Genomic DNA, 14679 nt, shown 5'->3' with positions numbered 1-14679 from the left:
GAAGACCAGACAATGGCAACTGGCATAATATTCACAGTACAATTTAAAATGCTTTTTTGGATTAAGAGATACAGACTACTCTGTATAAAATAAGCCACAAGGGTATATTGTACAGAACAGGGAAACATAGCTAATATTCTGTAATCACTTTAAATGGAGTGTAAAAATATTGAAAAGCACTCTATTATACACCTGAAACTAATATAATAAATCAAGTATACTTCAATTAAAAAAGCTTTTTAAAGCTTAAACATCCCCTCTTTTACTGAAAACTTTATCGAATATTTTTCCTGACCACATTTTAAAAACAAAATTTATTTATTTTTTGCTTTTTAGGGCCACACCTGTGGCATATGGAAGTTCCCAGGCCAGGGGTCGAATCAGAGTTGTAGCTGATGGCCTATGCCACAGCCACAGCAACGTGGGAACCTAGCCACATCTGTGACCCACACCACAGCTCACGGCAATGCCAGACCCTTAACCCACTGAGCAAAGCCAGGGATTGAACCCACATCCTCATGGATCCTAATCAGTTTAACTGCTGAGCCACAACTGGAGCTCCTCCTCAAAACTCAAAATTTACTGAATACAAAGAGCATGAATACATTCTCTGGTATCTCATCAGACAAAGGATAGCTTTCTTTTAAACAACCATTCATGCAGTTGTTGTACAAACAGCCTGTATCAGGAGATAAGACGGTTCCTGGAAGTAGCTTAAATAATTCACACCCTGTTGTTCTCCTGTTCAGTGGATCAATTCTGATCTACCCCAAAACAAAGCAAAGACTTGTTCTCAAAACCATGTTCTCTAAAGAAATATACTTTGTAAGACACATTAGCTATTTTTGTGCATTGTTATAACCATTAAAGCAGTTTATTTGAAAATGAATTCTATATGTATTAATTCTGTATGAATTCAATATAACTAAACATTACAAGTTATTCAAGTTTTATCTGAGGATCTAAAAGGCCTCTGAAATGATCTTTTGGGGGAAAGGGGAGTAAATGCAAACCTTGAAAAGTTTTCTGTTTAAGACTATTTCCCATGGTTGGGAATTGTATGGGTGAATCAATATTCACAGTCACCTTCACATATTTTCTGTTCTAGGCTTTGTGGTTTTACCAGTTTTTAGATTCCATGCCTTTGGCTCATGCCATCTGCAATATTCTACAAAATTTACTAACATTCGTACAGCACTTTATAGTTTATTAAAGCATGTTCATATTACAGGATCTCACTTAATCTTCCTAAAAGCCTTCTATGATAACTATTACTCTAATTCCCACTTCATAGATGAGGAAACTGAGGCATTAAGCAATCCGGCTGAATTCAGACAACTGGTAAGTGAATAGCTGATCTTGAACAAAAACCTCCAAATTTTTTTAAAAAACTGTATCAAGCTTCTTTATTAGACTCCTGCTAAAATCCTAACTATCCTTTCAAACCCCCGCTCAAAGGCCACCTTGCTTTCAAACGATCCCTCATCCCTTGGGTAGTAAAAAGCTCTCTCCTCTGAATTCCTTATCACTTAAAATACACAGTCCCACACTTTAATTATCTGCATATAGCTCATAAATGTCTCCATGTGTGCGCACATCCAGGTGCTCCTGTAAACACATACAGCTCTAACACTCTGTGTATTAAAAATAAAAGATGCCTTCACTGGGGCTTCCTGAGGCTAGGGGCCAGGGCATCCTCTTCTGCAATCCCTGCACTGCCCAGCACTATGCACACAACATCATCGCTAAGGTATGAAATACTCAGCTGAGTATTAAGGTCTTCATATGGATGGTATCGAGACATCCCGAAAGCAGCACTACGAAAGTGTGCTGCAGGGGTGCTACGCTCTACATGTCACAGGCTTCACATGTAAGCGAACTTTTTATATATTTTTCTCTATCTGCTATCATCATGAACTGAGATGAGGAGCAGGTCACAAGTTCCCTCTGACTTTACAGAGCCCACAGCGTGGCCACTCACACTTCTAAAGGGGAGAACAGGGTCACTTAGGACCAAGTATGTTGAATTTTCAGCCCAAATTTCCAAAGTGTCATTTATCTATGGTAGGTAAAGCGCCAAGCAGACAATATACTTTCTAGTCAAAAGAGTAAACCAGAGCCTCATTTCTATACTGGATGAGCAGGGAAATCTTTGACAAAGGGTCAGACTCTTGGGCAAACCCAGCTTCCCAAAGGGAATGCAAGGTTTTCTGTGAGGGATTATCTTTTGGCTAGTTAGTAGTATCTTTCCTAAGATTCCACACAAATGCCATTTAAACTATCACTAAATGAGACCATTTTTTTCAGAGACAAATGATTGGCTTCTCCAAGTAGACAGAATTTCTTCCTGTTGAAAATGCTGAGTCAATGCAAGTCAATGGGAAAGATTTCGGAATTTTGACAACACAGAGAAACCTAACAGATCCGATATGGACAAGTACAAATTAATATATACTGGAAAAATAACGCAAACTATTGCCTATAAAATGAGTCCTGGGAAGCATAACAAAATCTAGTAATTCTGAGGTGGTATTCTTATTTCTGAAGTGAAAATCACAGCCTATCTATGATCTTCCCCACTCTTTTGATTTCTGCAGTATAGGCATCGCCCAAAACTGTATCTGCTTAGAGATCCGTAATAGAAGCAACTGAGTCAAAACGCTGTGGCTGTAAACCACATCAGATTAGACATGTACCATTCCCAGGATGGGCACTGTTACCAATCCACGCTCAGATGAATGCACAAGGTCTAAAGATAGCATGCAAAAAGCATACCTTTCCCATTTAAAAAACTTTAATTATGATTACAGAAAAAACTTATGAGTATAATAGCAATTCTCTATACTAGCTGCCTATGTGTGTATTTTTGATGAATGGATAGTTTTTAAAAATTCTTTTCTATATTTACATCTGTTTCGGTAAAGTAAAATGTAATTTTATTTTGTTGGTTTTTAAATTTTTTTTATTGAATTATAGTTGATTTACAATGTTGTGTTAGTTTCAGGTATGTAGAAAGTGATTCAGATATTATTACATTGTAATATAATATAGTCTTTTCAGGGCTACACCTGTGGCATATGGAAATTCCCAGGCTAGGAGTTGAATTGGAGCTCCAGCTGCAAGCCTAGGCCACAGCAACACTGGATCCAAACCACATCTGTTAATGCCAGATCATTAACCCACTGAGTGAGACCAGGGATTGAACCTGCATCCTCACAGAGACTATGTTGGGTTCTTAACCCACTGAGCCATAATGGGAACTCCTATGTTTGTTGGTTTCAGTAACAAAACTTTTAAAGGCTGTATTTTGTAAGTCCTCCCTCTCCTCCAATTCTGCTTTTACAGTAACTGATTTTTTTTTTTTTTTTTTTTTTGTATTTTACAAAAATTGTGGTCTGCGACAGACTGGCCAATTTTAATACTGATAATTTGAGAAATACTGGTATAGACAAGTAAACAGGCAATTATAATACACTGTGATAAAGGCTAGCACAGGAATAAATATATCCTAATAAGTAATTTTGCAGATACCTTTAAATGTTTTATTATGAAGTTCCAGATATGAAAATAGAGAAAACAGTATATAGAATCCTCTAGATTTAAAAGTTGTCAACATTTTGCCATACTTGCTTCATTTATCTTTTTTCTTTCCTTCTCCTTCTTTTTTTTTTTTTTATGGCAGTACTTGTGGTATATAAGTTCCCAGGCTAGGGGTCGAATCTGAGCTACAGCTGCCCAGCCTACACTACAGCCACAGCAACGTGGGATCCGAGCCGTGTCTGCAACCTACACCACTGAAACGCTGGATCCCAGATCCAGTGAGCGAAGCCAGGGATCAAACCCTTATCCTCATGGTTACTAGTCGGATTCGTTTCTGCTGAGCCATGATGGGAGCTCCCTCCTTCCTTCATTTTTTGTTTCACCCCAAATGCTTTTTATGTATCTCTAAGATAAATGACATTTTCTTACATAACCACAATACCATTATCATATGTAACAAAATGAACAACTCTTTTAATACCATTTAATATTCACTCTGAATTCAAATTTCCCCAATTGGTTTATTTGAATCAGGATACGAACAAGATATATATTTTGTATTTGCCTATTCTGTCTTTGGAGTCCTTTTATTCTGGAAGTACCCCCCCCCCAGCATCCCCCCCCACCCCCCGCCCCATGCTACTGACTTCTTGAAGAAACTGGGCCAGAATTTCTGGAGTTGTCTTTTGCTTCCTCATTATACTAACATATTCTGCTATCTCTTATTTCTTATAATTTGGAGTTCAAGTATAAAGAATAGAATAAATTCAGGTTTAGTTTTTTTTGAGGGTGGTAAGAATATGTCATCACCAACATGTAAGGTGCATCTACTTGGAGAAATATATCAGCTCTTCTGCTTTTAGAGGTACTAAGATTGATTAGTGAGTTCTAGGGGGTAAAGCTTGATCCTTCAATTAAATATTCTCATACTCTTCCTCCTCCTATGGCTCTCATGCTCCACTGTGCATCAGAACCTTAGAGGGCTCGTTAGAACAGATTTTTGGGATCTACCTCCAGAGTTTCTGACACAGGAAGTGTTGAAAAGGGCACAGGAATTCACCTATTTTTTAGAAGTATCCAAGAGATGCTTGAGATACTGGAACAGGGGCCACCCTTCGAAAGTATAGCACTAATATTAATATTACTTGGTAGCCACACTTGTAATTGAATCAATTACTTTATTAGGCATTAGAAAACTGTGATTTTTAATTTTTGTCAATTCCTGCTACATTTATTAGATGAAATTCTTTTGCTGTCAGTTTGGGCTATTTAGTTACCCTGAAATACAACTAAAACAGGTCAAGAAATATGAATGCTTAAATTCTTCCTCCTTATCAATTTTCAGAGTAAGAGTCTGGCACACTTGCTACTTCCAGTGATAACTACTAAGTTTGTGTGTGTGTGTGTTTTCTTTTTACGGTTGTACCCGTGTATGGACATTCCTGGGCCAGGGATCAAATCTGAGCCAGAGCTGCGACCTAGGCCACAGCTGTGGCAATGCTGGATTCTTTACCCACTGTGCCCATCTGGGGATCTAACTGGTACCTCTACAGAGACAAGCTGGATCATTAACCCACTGTACCACAGTGGGAACTCTGAGATTTGTGTTTATTTTTTCGCTTTTTTTCCCCACCTCTCATTTATGCTTCTCTAAAGTATCATAATGACTACATGGATTTTTATGTACTCAACTGTTTCAATCAACTACAGTTAACACTCATTTTGATGTTCAAATCTTTGACCAGTGGGAACCCCTTTATACTGGTTTTTGTTTGTTTATTTTGCCTTTTTTTTTTTTTTTTTTTTAACATGACCACAGAAGTAATACCTTTGTTGCTTTCTGGCATAATAAAAATGTCTGATGCCTATCTTGAATACTTCCTGCCCTAATCAGGAATCAGTCATTTTTTTCAAGAAGCCTTGGCTGTTTTTACTGGGGAATGGGATCTGGGTGCTCGGGGCACATTTTTACTACTGGATTGGTACTGTTTTTAAGCCTTTTCAGGGGCAGAACTAGGAAATAAGTACTTTTAAGAAGGGGGAAAAAAATGAATTCCATTTCAAATTTAACAATTACAGGAATTATTTTTCTTTGATTTTTTTATATTTCTTTTTCTCATATAAAAGATCCTGGTTCTTAACATTAACATAAATTACTCATTTTATCCTACAAGACACATGAAATATTTCAAAACAGCTATACTAATGCTACTACTAACAATAAAATCACCGATGAAGTTAAAAAGTGAACATTTCTTTGCAGCTCTTTATCTTGAGATTATACTCTTCTAAGAAGGTACAATCTAAATATTATGTTTTAAAGTTTTTTGAAAAGCCATCTCTGTGGAGTTCCCACTATGGTGCAGTGGGTTAAGGATCTGGCATTGTCTCTGCAGTGGCTTGGGTCACTGTTGAGGTGTGGGTTTGAACCCCGACCCAGGAACTTCCATATGCTGTGAGAGGAGCCGCACCTCTGCCCCCCCGCCACCGCCCCCCCGGCCCCAAAGAGAAAAGCAAAGCTATTTCTGTATGGTGTGTTGCCAACAATATATAAAGATAGTATATTTATGTGTTGTTTACAAATATTAGGGATTATTTTTCTTTGAACTTTATTTTTAATATGTAAAATATTTAGCTGATGTCTAATACAATGCTGAAGTTAAAACTATGTAATAAGATATTGTCTGAGAAGTCTTGCTTTCATCCCTGTTCCCTTCCTCTGCCTAAAGGTAACTTTATTTTATCAATGTTTGGTTTACCCTTTCTGTATTTCATTATATGTGTAAAAACATGTATGTCTCTATCTCACACAAAAATACTTATTCCCCCCACACACACTATATAGAAATCTTCCACATTCCTTTCATAGCACTGCAGATACTTTAGTATTTAATAATATGGTGCTAAATAAGAAGGAAGGCTCAGGGGTCAGGCTGCCTGGGTTCAAATTCTGCCTTTACAAACTTTGCAACTATGTGAACTTGAGCAAATTACTAAACCTCCTAAAGCCTTTATTTGGTAATCCACAAATGAGAATTACAATACAATCCACCTCAAAAGGTGATGTGAAGATTAAATGAAAAAAGCAACCAAAAAAAACCCCAAAAAACAAAAAACATAGTTCTCTTGTGGTCCAGAGGTTAAGCGCTGTCATTGCAGTGGCTTGGGTTGCTGCTGTGGTGCAGGTTTAATCCCTGGCATGGGAACTTTCACACGTCATGGGCACAGTCAAAAAAAAGAAGAAAGAAAGGAAAAAACCTCTTTATGCCTGACACACATAAGTGCTCAAAAACATTAGCTGCTATTATTTTCATTATGATTATTACTATTTTCATTATTATATTATCAGGCCACCTTTCTTCCTAACGACTGTCTACCCATTAGCCCCTTATGATACGGTCTGTTTCACACTCCACTGACACTGCTTTAAAGTCATGGCAACTTCCCTGGACTAAAGCCAATTACCTTTTCCCAGGTCTCATCTTTTATGACCTTTCAATTATATTTTGTTTATACTTAACTGGTTTCCAGAATAAACATCTCTTCCTGTTGCTTCTGTGTTTATCTGGTTTTCCTCCATCTCTTTCACTAATCGGCTCTTCTTTCTCTTCTAAGCACATACAACCACCATAGTATAGTTCTGGCCCTTTACCTTTCTTCTTTCTTCTCTACTCCTTCCCTCATAGAATTAATCTAAACTATCACCTTCTGTGGATAACATTTGATCTGCTTTATTCTTAGCTGGATGATTTTAGTTCTCTTTTATACTCTTCTCATTTATTGCTGCCTGCCTCAGAGGGTACCTCTTCAGTCCCTCTAGTCAAAATATGCCTTAACATCTGACCCTGAACTTTCTGGTCGTGGATTCTATTGAGAATCTAATGAAAATTATACTTACAGACAAACATATACATAAAGTTATATGTGCAGTTTCAAGAGGGTATATAAAATCTTAAGTTTAATCAAGGTTAGGAAATTCTTCTTTGGGGGATTTTATTCCCTGATGAGAATTTTTATAAAAAACAACCTCTAGATCTGCTAAGCACCTCTGACCTTTCGAAGCTACTCAATTGTGTATCTACACAGAATTTCTTTCTGGTACTGCAGTGTTATCAAGACTGAGCTCATCTTTCTTTTTATAAACTTCATTACCACCTTGTAAGTCGATATAACTATCATCTTACAGTCGCTCAACCTCAAAAATTCAAGAGTCATCTTCTACCAACCCCTAAATTAAGTATAGCTGAAGCCCCAATAATAGGTTTCAAGTTATACAGATTTAAATTTTACATGGCATAACTAATCAATGTTTTTATCTTGCCTTTACAGACTACAAATCTACATTTCATAGCACAGTGCTTGACACATAATAAATGCTCAGTAAATCTTAGCTGCTATCATCATCATCATCATTATCACCAACACCACCTAGTGGCACCCATTGTCCCTCCCTGGGGAGAAGGGGGAGCTTTCCCAGCATCTTATCTAAGTAGGGAAACCCAGGCAGTTGACATTTCTTAAATTTCAGGGATGCCAGAATCTTTGAATGACTACCTTTAAGCTTCCTTCGGTTAGAAATTATTAGCAGCCCTTAAGGCTGGAGGTGAGTAATTTATGCACTTAAATATTTAATGTCATGTTAAAATGATTTAATTTATAATTTCATTAATCTGTTATCTGGAAGTAAAGTAAAAAAGGCCAACGCTGATTTAATATTTTATGCTTAAATAGCCTTTAAAGAAAACAAACCACCTCAGATAATTAAATCCTGGTCAGAGGTTCCTAACCCACAAATTTACAAAGACTTTGCACTTCTAATTACTAAATTTCTAGAGACATATTGTTTTCAGGAATAGGACCACTATGAATTCTGAGGCTCCAATAAGGTAATCAAAATTGGTTCATTTGTTCTCTTGAAAATACTTTGAAGATCCATTATTTTCAATCCCCATATTCAAATCTCTATTCATCTTATTCTCTAACATTTCTTTCCTCTAATTAGTTCAAAATGTTACTATAAAATAGAACTCTATCTCATTGTAGATCAGGACTCTGGTCTTTGTCAGTTTAGATAATGCTGGTTCTAACCAATTATTCTTAGATAAAACAATGAAGAAAGGAAGGTCCATTAAATAAAAACCTGAAAAATGATTTTTAGCACATTAATATACATACCACCTTACACTGTAAACATTATTGGAAAATGGATTAGGTGTATGATCTCTATTGAATTAGGATAACATGGGTTATCCTAGTTTTAAATATTAGATTATAACATGACTTATTAAATTATATTAAACTTTTAACCTTGAGACACATTTATGAATATGAAAACTATAGATTTTAAAACATTTTGCTTTCTTTCTGTTTGTTTTTAAGCATGCAATCATTTCAAATTGAGTGTTTGTCAAAAATTAAAGGAAATTGTTGCTTTTGGTATACTCTGGCAATTTAATTGTGCTTTCAGCAATTTCCCTACATTAGACTGCTTGCATCTGTGAGACTCTGAATCAGTTCTTCAAGCTATGTGGAAATACTGAAACAAACCATAGTCTTCTGAGAAGTAAAATGAGTTTTTAGTTACATGGTTTAAAGTTTTAAAGATTATTTTCAATCAACTTCTGTGGGTATACATTCCAGTTTTCAGGAACAATTAACAGCAAATACAGGCACATTTTCCTAATATTATTTATAAACCCCATACAGAAGCCAATAGATTGCAGTACCTGATGACAGTAATGGACACAAACAGGTGACTTTAAAAAAACTCTCATATCTCTTAAAGAAACATAAGTAAAATAAATTTCTGATTTTCTTGCATCTAGGGAGATTTTGAAATAAAGCAGAAAAAATTATGGAGTCAGACATGCCTAATTATGAATGCTATTTCTACTTCTCTCTGCTGTGTGACCTTGGACAAGTTATTTAGGCTCCTGACTACTCTGATTTCTCATTAATAAACCCCAAATTTGTTCTTTTTGGGAGGCTCTACCTTAATTGTTCCACACATGAATTCTAACTTTATGGTAAAGAACTTTTGAGAGTGTTTTATTTCATATGTGTCCCATTGACTTCCGTCTATACACAGCAATTTCTTTATCCTGTTGCATGAAAATATCATGCTCTCTGCAGTGGCTAATAAGAATCTAGTTGTTACATACAAAGTATGCAAAAATTATATTTCAAATTTTGAAATATTTAATAGGGAAATCACAAAAGAAGACTTGTACAAACAAACATGTACCAAAAAACATGATTTTCGGTCTAGTTTCCAAATATGTATACAGATCTTAAAAAGCCACACAGACTCACCTCAGTTATGAATCACAATAAAGGCAACTGCAAAAGACTAATGAGCACAGTAGCATATGACGACTTGGGCTCTCAACTGTGCTGACTCTTTCAGGTCAATCGTGAAGCACAATGCTTTCTCTCTCATGGAATCGATTTGAGGAGAAAGTCAAAACTTTATTGTGAGTTTAAAGTACAAGAGTCATCTTTTTTTTTTTTTTTGTCTTTTGTCTTTTGTTGTTGTTGTTGTTGTTGTTGCTATTTCTTGGGCCGCTCCCACGGCATATGGAGGTTCCCAGGCTAGGGGTTGAATCGGAGCTGTAGCCACCGGCCTACGCCAGAGCCACAGCAACGCAGGATCCGAGCCGCGTCTGCAACCTACACCACAGCTCACGGCAACGCCGGATCGTTAACCCACTGAGCAAGGGCAGGGACCGAACCCTCAACCTCATGGTTCCTAGTCGGATTCGTTAACCACTGCGCCACGACGGGAACTTCAAGAGTCATCTTTTTTATTCATTCATTCCAACAAATACTTTAGTGACTTCTCTGTGTCAGCCTTCACAAAACTTCTATTTGGGTATAGAAAAGAACCATAAATAAGTAGACCAATAAAAGTTATAATTATAGAGTATAATAAATGCCAGAGAAACAGGGTGATCGTCTGGAAATTAACAGGGGGAGGGGACTTTATATAGGGTGATCCTGAGAAGGTACTGTTTCAACTGGGGAGAAAAGCACTCAAAGAACAGATGTAACACACTCATGGAACCCAGGAGAAACCAGTAAGGCTGAAGGAAGTCAATGAAGATCAAGGAAGAGAGAACAGCAGATGATGAAACTGAAGTAGCAAGGTCAAACTTAGCAAGAATTTAGAAGCCTAAGGAGGGAGTCTATATTTTAAAATATTGGGAAACTATTTAATGGTTTTAAGTAGGTGAGAGACATGATCTAATTTACATTTTAAAAGCATTTAAAAATGATCTGAAACTGTGAACTCCATGTTAGTAAGGTATACAGTTCCATCAGGAAAATTTAAACAAAAAATTTAAGCACCCTCCCCCCATGAGAATGGTCCTGAGAGCTGATGTGAGAAAGACATAAAATTCAGTCCCTGCAGAGTTCCCATTGTGGCTCAGTGGAAACAAACTCAAATAGTATCCATGAGGATGCAGATTTGATCCCCGGTCTTGCTCAGTGGCTTAAGGATCTGGCATTGCCATAAGCTGTGGTGTAGGTCATAGACGCAGCTTGGATTCAGCAGTGCTGTGGCTGGGGTATAAGCTGGCAGCTGCATCTCCAATTTGACCCCTAGCCTGGGAATTTCTATATGCCGGACATGTGGCCCAAAAAAAAAAAAAAAAAAAAAAATCCAGTCCCTAATGAAAACAAATTTACAATATGAGAAAAGAAGGTTAAGTAATAAAAACTTAAGGTCTTCAGGACACAGAAGTGATGTCATAAGGTAATACTGGCTTGCAGACATAAGATGAGATACCGTCTGAAACGGCATTAACTCTCTTAATATAATTCCAGAGCAATAGCTGGGTTTTCTTACTGGTTTCGATATATGTAGTAACATTCCATTAACTGTACCAGAACTGCTTTTAAGGTGATAATTAAAAAAAAATATGTCAACTGAATAGCCTAGGAAAGTGCCTACAGTCATATTTAATACTGCCAGATGATGACGTCACCTCCATGGCATTAAACATTCCAGACAATTCCCTAAATAGGTGTTTCCATCCCACCTATTTTTATCATCTCTACAGGACCTCAAAGTCTGTTGTGAATTATTTCTGAGTACTGAATATGACTGGACTGATAAGTGAGTCACTAAACTGAACTACTGATGTGTGCTATTTACTCAATTTATGGTAGTGTTATAATAATATTTATAAATGCAATCTGGTCACACTTCTAACACATTCTTTACACAGATAAATACATCCAGATAGCTATTTTGATATGCAATTATTTTTTAAGGAGGAAAGAAATACAGCCCAAAGTACAGGCTGTGGTTTACCAAACCATGCAAGTTTTAGGAATCAGGAGTCAAACGCCAACTTACAGAACAAGATGTGGATGAAGAAGGAAGAAAACTTACCAATTTTAATATTTTGGTTTCTGTATATACATATACATGTATATATTCTGAAGATACACTGTTAGCAAACACTTGAGATCTAAGACACTGTCGTCATTCACTCAGTAATCAAAGGGCAAATATATTTCTTTTATTTTTTCATTGAGTTCTTCAGGTGAATAGTGAGTGAAAAGAATGAAGCTAGGCTGGATTGCTTCATTCAGAAATATGCACAGAGACCTCAAGAGCTTAAGCTGTGCTGAGCAAGAACAATCTGTTAATGAAGTTCTTGCAATGAAGTTATTTAAACAGTAAATCAAGTTTCTTAGGTAAACAAACTCAGGAAAAGTCAAGCCCCTTAGTTTATCATCCAGTGGCTTGACTGTGAAGTATGTTTCCTGGGGTCCTCCACAGGTAGGTAATAATAACAATGGGAAATCATTTGTTAGAGAGGAGAAAGAACATATAACCCAGAAATCCCACTCCTGGGCATATTTCTGGATGAAACTTTCATTCAAAAAGACATATGCACCCCTATATTCATTGCAGCACTATTCACAATAGCCATGACCTGGAAACAACCTAAATGTCCACTGAGAGATGAATGGATTAAGAAGATGTAGTACATATGTATACACTGGAATACTACTCAGTATAAAAGAAGAACAAAATAATGCCATTTGCAGCAACTAGAGATTTTCATACTAAGTCAGAAAGAGAAAGACAAACACCATAGGATATCACTTATATCTGGAATCTAAAATATGGCAAAAATGAACCTATCTACAAAACATAAACAGACTCATGGACATAGAGAACAGGTATGTGGAAGTTCCTGGGCCAGAGACTGAACGCGTACCACAGCAGCAACCCAAGCCACTGCCGTGACAATGCCAGAGCCTTAACCTGCTGCATCACAAGGAAGCTCGCCCCTTGGTTTATTTTTATCTTATTTCTGTTAATTTATGGTACAAAAATCCCTAGGTATCTATTTTAGGGCTGGACAGAAGTTAGATGTATCGGGATGGTGGCTCTAAAGATGTTACTCAGAATGCAGAGAATTCTATGTGGAAATGACTGTTAGAAAATCCAAGAAGTTCACAGGAAAGATAAAAGGTAAATGGTTCTAGCTGAGCAGCATTCAGGGATCTAACACAGACAGGAAAACTTGCATCTCTACCTCTAGCAGTTTTAGATAACCAGATCTGACATTTCATAAAGCTGGCAGCAGTGTGCCAAAACACGAGTACTCAAAGTGACAGAAACCCAATTAAGCCTTCTAATCATGGAGCTAATTAATAAACGTTTCTTTTTAACAAGAGAAAAGAAACTGTAAGTGCTTATGAAACCTACTGGTTCTAAGAACTTAGTGGAGATGATCCTGAACAGAGGAACAGGTATAGTCTTGAGCAAAGTTTTTTTCCTGTGGCCCCTGAAAGATTAAGGACGTGACTTCATAGATGAGTTTGCAGATTCAGCTCTTACTTTTGATGATGGTGGTTTAAGTGGCTAGCCCTGTGATACAGGTATGGTTAACCAGCAAAGAGATTAGCATGGGTTTCTAATCCTTACTATTAGGAAAACCAAACACTATTACCATATACTGCTGACACAGTATAAGTGCTCCAAAATATGGGTTGTACCTTTCTCATTAATCCCTAAATTTTATGAAAGCCAGAATTTAAACTAATAGTGGCCGGATTTACTGAGTTGAGAAAGTCCGTCCTTCTGAAAGCTCCATATCCGCTGAGGTTAGAACATGGCTCTATGATCTGAAAAACATTAAAAATCCTTGTATCCTCTCATAGGTGATGTCTACAGACTTCAGAGCAAGAGTTTTCTGGCTACCTTGTTGCTGTTATTTGGTTAGTAGTTTCTTAACAGTCTCTGACCTATCTTCCTAATCAATCTTTTCTATCTTCTTGATCCTTCCTCTTTGAGCAAAGAAAAAAAAAATTAATGGTGAATCCATTTTGCTTTCTAGGAATTTGTTAAGACACACTAAATCTAATCACTATTTAATTAGCCAATTACCACAAGAATGTTAACAATAAAAAATGTATTCCTTTAAAATTCTGAGTGTGCACTTAAAAAATTGCCACTCTAAGGCTTATCAAACACACTAGGCATGGTCAAAGAATATTCTATCGGAGCTTAACAGATCACACAATACTAGGGACTTGTAGAGCAGTGTTAATTCTAAGAGGAGCTGAAGCTAGAGCCTTGGGGAAATTCTGAGCTTGCCCTATTTTTAAAGTACTAGCACTGTCATGTGCTAGTATTACTAACAGTTCAAACAGAATACCTTATGTGCTATTCAAATATTTGTGAACGATTAAGCTTTTGTATAAATAAGGATGTCTATAAGCAAACAATTTGAAAAGAGCCAGTGAGATCTATCAATGACCTTGGATTTGATCCTTTGAAATCTACAGGATTAAGCAATCAGTGCCAGCATGGATTTATCTTCACATGCACGTTGTTTCTGGCTTCATGTTACCTAAAGAAAACTTCATCATGCAGATATATGACAAAGACTTAATTCACAGCCTTCTCAAACCATGTATTAGGTTTCAGTTAGTACCATGAATAGAATGAGGCTTTATCAAATACAGACATCCCCATAACACAGAAGATAAAAGGTAGAAAAGATACTGTGGGAATTGAGGATGTGGAGTAGGGTTTGGAAATGCAGTGTATAGTCAGTCAGAAAGGGACAGCCAAGGTCAGAGAGGATGGCAGGGGCTTAAGGAAATGATGCA

The 14679-nt window shown here is 36.8% G+C and overlaps 1 protein-coding gene across 4 annotated transcripts in view; it reads right to left on the bottom strand.

Annotated features, from left to right (window-relative positions):
- SIK2 (salt inducible kinase 2) overlaps positions 1 to 14679 on the bottom strand; it is a 114965-nt gene that overhangs the window by 44805 nt on the left and 55481 nt on the right. The gene's annotated exons all lie outside the window — the stretch shown is intronic.

Source organism: Sus scrofa, chromosome 9 (assembly GCF_000003025.6).
Source record: "Sus scrofa isolate TJ Tabasco breed Duroc chromosome 9, Sscrofa11.1, whole genome shotgun sequence".
Classification (NCBI taxonomy): Eukaryota; Metazoa; Chordata; class Mammalia; order Artiodactyla; family Suidae; genus Sus; species Sus scrofa.
Note: the sequence above shows the minus strand (reverse complement) of the source record. Positions and strands in the feature narration are given on the sequence as shown.